This window comes from Balaenoptera musculus, chromosome 16 (genome assembly GCF_009873245.2).
Source record: "Balaenoptera musculus isolate JJ_BM4_2016_0621 chromosome 16, mBalMus1.pri.v3, whole genome shotgun sequence".
In the NCBI taxonomy this organism is placed as follows: domain Eukaryota; kingdom Metazoa; phylum Chordata; class Mammalia; order Artiodactyla; family Balaenopteridae; genus Balaenoptera; species Balaenoptera musculus.
The window spans coordinates 8838407-8844192 of record NC_045800.1 but is presented as its reverse complement, the minus strand read 5'-3'; positions in this window follow the sequence as shown (position 1 = coordinate 8844192).

Here is a 5786-nt window from a genome sequence, read left to right as displayed (position 1 = left end):
TCCTCTCTCCTTCCTGACCATCCACTGCTGCCCTGCACCCCATTCTCCTCTTCCTGCCTGTCCGCCAACATAGGCCAGTGATGGGGCAAGTGCTGTGGAGTGAAGCTGCAGAAAAGCTCAGAGAAGTGCCTGGGTCACCGTCAGAGAGGGCAGAAGCCTCCCTGTGGTCCTTCAGCTGGAGTGTCCATCTGTCAAGAGAGAATAGCTCCAGAAGAGGCCTTGAGGGTGGGCAACCTGTGGGCGAATGCTGCCTCTGCCGTTTCCTAGGTGTACGGAAAGTGACTTGAGGCAAGCGACTTCCCCTCTGAGCCTTAGTTTCCTCATCTGTAAGCTGGGAGAATCACATCCCTACCTAATAGAGCTGCAGGAAGGCTGAAATGCCCCAAGGGATATAAAGCATTTGTTAAGAGTGTCTGCTGTATAAATATTAGCTCTCATCATCATATTATCAAAATCAATTATAAGTGAAAGTGCTTTGGTGCTTGTGGGGCTCTATACACACGGTAGCTGTAGGGGGAGGTGTTCTGTTGAGAGACTCAGGGCTGCCTTAACATCGTGCAGGTCTTTTTTTAAAAATTAAAAAAATAATTTTATTTATTTTTGGCTGCATTGGGTCTTCGTTGCTGTGTGCGGGCTTTCTCTAGTTCTCTTTGTTGTGGTGCACGGGCTTCTCATTGTGGTGGCTTCTCTTGTCGCGGGAAACGGGCTCTATGCGTGTGGGCTTCAGTAGTTGTGGCATGTGGGCTTAGTAGTTGTGGCTCGCGGGATTTAGAGCACAGGCTCAGTAGTTGTGGCGCACGGGTTTAGTTGCCCTGCGGCATGTGTGATCTTCCCGGACCAGGGCTCGAACCTGTGTCCCCTGCATTGGCAGGCGGATTCTTAACCACCGTGCCACCAGGGAAGCCTTGTGCAGGTCTTTTAATAGCCAGTCAAATGCGCGTTTCCAGCCTTAGAAACAGCCACACAACAGCTGCCTCTTCCAGGACGACCAGCACGTAGGACAGGCAGGGAGAAAGGTATGTTGATACCATCTGCCTTGCTACCACGCGCACAAGGGAAGTGTAAGTAATTCACAGTCACACAAATTACTGTGGGACCTCCCGGGGAAGGAGAAGCAGGAACTGGACAGTGTCGTGTCCCGAGGCCGCCATCTCGTCCTCTTTTCCTTCCCTCTCACCTTGTGGCTGGGGATAGCCCTCCTGTAACCCTGAGAGTTGCCAGGTAGCCACTGTTGCCAGTCTCGGGGACCAAGGCTAACACATCCCAGCTTTGATTCTAGACTCTATCCCGAGGCCAGTCGTGCGTGGTTGGGATGGAGTTAAGTATTCCCAGCAAGGCTGCTGGGGCCCCTTCCTTGGGTTGGGAGAAGTAGCTTTCACAGAAAGGGGTTTTTAGTGCATCTGGGAGACCTCTCTTTCAGGTATCTATTGCTGTATAGGAAACTACCCGAAAATTTAGCAGCTTAAAACTACAGCCACTTAATTATTTCTCATGATTCTGTGGGTTGAGAATTTGGACGGGGCGCCGTGGGATCAGTCTGCCTCTTCCGCTTGATGTCTGCTGGGGCTGGAACAGCCATGTGGCTTCTCTCCTCCTGTGTCTGGTGGCTCAACTAGAACGGCTCTGGGGCTTGGGCCTGCAGCAGCTCCCCTGGGGCCACGTGTCTGGGGCTCACCGGCGGCTGTGTTCATTCCTCCCCCAGGGGGTCTCAGGGCCTTTCTCTCCCTGTAATGCCCTCCGTGTGGTCTCGCCATGTGGTGTCTCCGGCAGGGTAGCTGGACTTCTTACACGACTCCTAAGAGATTAAAAGCAGAAGCTTCCAAACTTTCAGGCTTCGGCTTAGAACTGGCACGATGTCACTTCCGCTGCATTCTACAGGTTAGGGCAGTGGCAAGCTCAGCCCAGATACGAGGGGAGGCGAGTCCACACAGGCATGGCTCCCGGAGGTGTGGTTCACGGGAGATTTCCAGGAAGACCCAAGAGTTCTATCACAGAAAACAATCAGATCAACTTTACATATTTAATTAACTAGCTGTTGCAAGAAGGTGTACACGTACTAAACACATCACATTTAGCTAACCTCGTTGACCGTGGAGACCAGCACTAATCTGCAGTCTCGTTCTTAGCCCAGAAGGCAAATCCCCAACTTGAACCGCACCCTTGAAATGACACTGAGTTACTTAGGTTGACTCCTCCTTTGTCTTGCCTAGGCCTTTCCACTTTGTTGGTAGACTGTTCCATTACTTCCTAAATGGCCTCCCACTTCCAGTGTGTCTTTGTTGTAATCTATCCTCTACCTCACTGCCAGGCTAATCTTTCTAAAATGGTGATTTTATCGTGTCACTCTCCTGCCCTAACACTTTCAATGATTTCCGTTTATCTACCAATAAGATCTAAAATCCTGACCTGGCATTCGATGCTTTCTATAGTCTGGCCCAGCCAACTGCTCTAAATGTATGGCTCCAACTCAAGATTGGTCTTCTAGCCACTGCAGATTCCTCTCCAGTTCTTGTTCTGGTTCTGCCTCTTTCCTCTCCCCGGTGCCCTTACCTGGAATGTCCTCCCCCTCTTACCTGCATTCACATCAGCCCCTCCCACAAGACTGGAGGTCTTTCCTGCCACCCCAGGCCACAAGGATCTCACCTTTTATAATTCCTTCAAGAGGGTCCCTGGATTTTAGCATAATTATATTCAGTTGGGGAGTAAGGAGAAATTTAGAGGCTGCATACTGAGTTTAACCCTCCACTGAAAGTAGGAATCCCTTCTAGGGCAGAAGGGGATGGGCAGCCTACTTAAACACATGTGCTCTGGAGTTGGATAGGCAGTGCTGAATCTGGGCTTTGTTAGTTACCAAGCATATCCTTGTTTTTCTCTCTCTCTTTTTTAAAATTAATTAATTAATTATTATTTACTTTTGGCTGCGTTGGGTCTTCATTGCTGTGCGCGGGCATTCTCTAGTTGTGGCGAGCGGGGGCTACTCTTCGTTGTGGTGCATGGGCTTCTCATTGCTGTGGCTTCTCTTTGTTGCGGAGCACGGGCTCTAGGCGTGCAGGCTTCAGTAGTTGTGGCATGTGGGTGCAGTAGTTGTGGCTCGTGGGCTCTAGAGCTCGGGCTTAGCAGTTGTGGCACACGGGCTTAGTTGCTCCGCGGCATGTGGGATCTTCCAGGACCAGGGCTGGAACTTGTGTCCCCTGCATTGGCAGGCGGATTCTTAACCACTGAGCCACCAGGGAAGCCCCTGGTCTTCTCTTTTGAAATTGGAGATGATACCAGTACATCCTTAGTAGAGTGAATGCATCTATACCTGTCAAGCACACAGCAAAGAGCTTGGAAGAAAGTAAAGCACAAGCACAGGCCTCTGTCTTCATCCCTTTGTCATCTACCTGCAGCTTCTGCTGCAGGAATATGAGGCCATCTCCTATTTTGCAGAAGCTCATTCCTTAGTTTGGTAGCCTGAAGTCTTTGAAAGTTCTTCCTTTATGGAGCTGCAATTGATCTCTTTCTACCATTGGTCCTGGCTCTGTCCTCTGGAATGACACAGAGATCTGGACATTCTCTTTTCTGAAAGACAGTCTTTCATATATTGAAGGCAGTTATTATGTTCCCGTGAATTGTCTTCTCTAGATACAACTCCTGTTTCCCTTCACGACTCCTCAGATGAATGGTTCTGAGATCCTTGGTCTTTGATCTGAGCAAAACACTGGTCAGGACAGACTGTTCTCCCCACCCTGCCACTTGTCCCTTTGGGATTTAAAGCTTACAGATCTTTCTTCAGCCACCAAAAGAACACATCAGCATACTAGGTCCTCTTCAATGATGTCCCCCACAAAAAGGGAAGTATCAATTTTAGAATAAAACATAAAGGACACACAGTCCATCTAATCTTCTGGGAGTTCTAAATTCTACTTTTTGTATCATGTCACATCATCATAAAGTGACATGCCAAATCATATTAGCATATGCTTTGTAGAATGTCCTTTCTGAATTATGTTGAATATTCATTTCTTTCTCTTTTTGTATATGAAAAGCAGTATTATCAAATATTGTTTATACTTTCTGTAAAACCACTTGTGCCAGTTCTCTGCTCTTTACCCCTTCAGATCCACTCCTTGACTTTCTCCCCGCTGCCTTGTGCCCCAAGAGGCCGCCCTGTGTGGACTGCCTCCAAGGGGCTCCTTCTGACTCCTCGTTGAGCTCAGTGAGGAGCCTTGGCAGGAGATTGGAGGGTGGGAGGAGAGCTCCATTTTTGCAAGGTTGCCTTGAGTTGACTGCATCCCTCTGTAGTCTCTGCCAGCCCCAACTGGGGTGTAATAGCCCCAATGCTAGCAGCCGCCCCCCAGGGTATTGCACTGCTCCTGTGGCTTCCTGCACCCTGCTCGTACCTTTGGAAGGAGTCCCTTTATTAAACTCTCTGCAAATTATCCCAAACTGAGTGTGCCGAATGTTTCCTGCTGGTACCCTCACTGAAGACGTTGCTGTGATATGCTTGCTGTATGTATCCTGTGTGAGGTCCCAGCTGATAGATTCCTCTCTTAATCTGGTACCAAGATAAAACTGCATTGTCTTTCTATGAGCAGAAATGAAACCAGTCACGCTTCCCTTCTTGCTTCGGCTGCTGAGAAGCTCAGAGTCAAATGTAATGCTCGCTCTTGGAAACATTTCTGGATAGAATGTACATCTCTTCTTCCTTTTCATGGTTTTGATTTTCTGATTCTATTTTTTTTTTATTTGGCCGTGCCGCCCGTTATGCAGGATCTTATTTCCCCAACCAGGGATCGAACCTGAGCCCCTTGCAGTGGAAGCTCGAACTCTTAACCATTGGACCTCCAGGGAAATCCCTGATTCTATTTTTTTTTTCTTTTTTTAATTTCTGAGATATGCATTTTAAAGTAATAACTAGAATTATGACTTATAACAGTATACCAGAACATATAAGATTTTTAGACCTGATTCTATTTTTAATAACCTATTCTGCATACCTTCTAAAGTTGCCTCAGATAGATAGGTAGACAGACAGACAGACGTGTCAAATTTAAAAATGATGATGCCATTGTGGGAGTTCCCTGGCAGTCCAGTGGTTAGGACTCAGTGCTTCCACTGCAGTGGGCATGGGTTCGATCCCTGGTCGGGAAGCTAAGATCCTGCAAGCCACGAAGCATGGCAAAAGAAAAAAAAAAGATGATGTCATTGTGACGAGGGTGGGCCCAGGTGGTTGAACCCTCCCACGTTCACCACCAGGAACTTTCAAGTCTGGGAATGATAGAGAGACCAGGATTCTGGCTTTGGGTGTTCACCTCACCATCTACTATCATCGAGGCACAAGATGTGTGTCCTCATCATAAGGCTACCAAGGAAGATTAGTGATATCATAGTACCATTTCTGTGTTTCTTCCTGATCTACCTGTCTAGCTACCCTGTGTTTGTTTGGAGTGAATTCTTGAGTAAGTTCATGTTGATTGCTGGTAATGAATGCTTCCTTCCTTCCTTCCTCCCTCCCTCCCTCCTTTCCTTCCTTCCTTCCTTCCTTCCTTCATTCCTTCATTCCTTCCTTCCTTTCCTCAATTCGGACCAGCCATCTGTTTATTAATTCATGTAAGAATTTTGTGAAGGTGTAAATTAAAGTTCATCAACCCCAAGTTTCTAGGATACAACTTTATTTGAAAATGGCAGTGGTGTTTGTCCCTCTCTAGGTTTCCAGTTTTAACCTGTTTTCCAGTGAATGCTGACAGTTGTCCTTAGATTAAATCCACAAATTCTTCTTTTATCTCCGGATGTATTTATTTGGG